The sequence below is a fragment of the Loa loa genome (assembly GCF_000183805.2).
Source record: "Loa loa unplaced genomic scaffold supercont3.687, whole genome shotgun sequence".
In the NCBI taxonomy this organism is placed as follows: domain Eukaryota; kingdom Metazoa; phylum Nematoda; class Chromadorea; order Rhabditida; family Onchocercidae; genus Loa; species Loa loa.
In genome coordinates, this window is record NW_018108867.1 from 1 (window position 1) to 2,426 (window position 2,426).

Here is a 2,426-nt window from a genome sequence, read left to right on the forward strand (position 1 = left end):
ATAACACAATGCTGGAACACAATGGCACTGATTGATAGAACATGAATTCATCTTCATCATTATCGTTATCGTTATTTTTATCATTGTCAATATCATCGTCAACATCGTCATCATGCACAAAATCAATATCAACAACAATGACATCAACATCAATGGTATAGTTTTGCTTGACAACACAGTGAATGAAAACAGAATCAACCAAGGCGGTAACCGCGCCGCATTTGCGCAGAAATTCCAACTTCACTAATAGATGGGTGTTTTGTTAGTCGTTACATACTCATCCAATTCATCGATTTTTATTGATTTATGAAATTGTCTGTTTAATTTAAAATACTTTTATTTACTTTTTTCTTATTTTCTGTTTAATTATTGTTTCGAATTTGCATATTCTAATTAATTTCTAATATTTCGATAGTTATCAAAAGTGTATTGATTATTGTTTATGGAAGATTTTAATAATTTGAAAGTTAAATTGTATTTTTTTAAAGCATATTAAAATATTAATTGACAAAGTACTAAATTATTTCATTACTAAAATTAAATTACTAAAACTTTCCTAACACGATGAAAAATTGTGATTATCAAGACTGTTTAAACAAACAAAAAGAAAGAATGAAAATTATCACTAAATAGTTGTGATAGTGATACATTTTATAAATTTTTAAATTAATTAGTATATTTGATAAAGCTATATGCTAAATTAATCAAGCTATATGTTAATTTGCATTTTTTGAAGGCAATTTATATTGCTATGAAAGCATCAATTAATGCTGATTCATTTTCCTGATTCCATCTCCTATTTGATTTGAATATTCCCTGGAAGCTGATTCTCTTAAAAGCGATAATCTCGCATATCCTTTTATTCATTTACTATTATTACCAAAACCCTTTCTCACATATTTCTTCTAATTTTACACCTGAATTTGATGTTTCTTTTCATTTTAATATTTTAAACAAATGTACATGAAAAGATAACGTATTCAACATCAAATTCGAACAAATTATTTTGCCCATATAATTTAATACTAAGTAAATAAGGCCGAATTAGTAGCATAAATGCTTCATAAAGCACTGAAAAGTTTTTTCAATATTCAGTGTTGCAGTAATAATTGTCTAACTGACGGATACAGAGCCCATTGAGCCCAGCAAAGAGTTCTTCCAACAAGGCCCATGATATTGGCAATTTAACCATTCATTCATATATAACTTAAACAATCAGTAATATCATGTCGAGGAAAAACAAAATCCAAAATTAGGCCTTAGATCGAATTATACTTCGTCCGTCGTATTTCCGTCAGGAAAGCAAACTAATTCAAAAAAATGAAAGGAATCGAAGAGTAAATTAGTAAATAATAGTACTAATAAATGTTGTACTAGCAATGAAACATTGTTGGTTAACCCATGAAAAGGATGCAGCTTTTCAAGACCATTAACATTAGCACTATCGATAAACCGCTTAATCGTTTCATACTTCTAATAAATATATCAAAAACCTTAACCATCTCTACTATTTTCTATTCGTTTTTCTTTCTGAAATACAAATTTCTTTGATTACTGATTACCAATTATCGTATTGGATAAAATAGAATTCTTTGCATCCAATCTAATCATTGTTTGTTTTTATTCACAACATCAATCCATTTTGCGGAAAATAACTTGCAACATTTTTAAATTTGCATGTATCATGTTTACAAACAAAACAATTTTTCAAACTTCTTTTCACCACAAATTTTAAATTTTCTTTTGGAAAGTTTTTATTTTGAAATTAAAAATTCTTTTTTGGGTTTCTTTGCTTGCCTTTTACTAATTCATTTTAAGTTAATTAATAATTAGTAACAAACTTACAATAATTTTAAATTAAGCTTAATTTTATTTGAAATAATTTCCTCATTTTTTTCTCCGCTTTCCTTTTTTCTTTTTTTATTACCTTTACCAAGACAAGATATGCATTTGACAAAATAATACAATAAAAGTGGCAATACCTATGATGCAAAGTGGGTTATTTAGATTTGTTTTGATCGGACCAGATAACGTTATCAAGAAATGGATTGTTGATTTCAAGGTATGCTTCTCAGCATTATACTCTTTCATTTCTTATTCATCTTACATGAACTGAAATGGAAATTTTAAAATTTCCTGAAAATCAAAGCAATGATGAAATTCTCTATTTGAGACCTTTTTATCTTTGAATGCATTCTTTTTAATTGTTAGGTGACACCACCGGTTATTGCCGAAACGGGTGAAGGTAATGTAGATGTCGAAATGACAATGAAAGATTCTGATTTTATGAAAATTTTTACTGGAAAATTGCAACCGGATCAGGTAAATATGCTCATTTGATATCCAGAATTAAAAACAATTAGAAACTTAGAATTTAGTCGGTAATTACTTGCATTAAAACAATTTCTAATATTATGTGGTAAAAA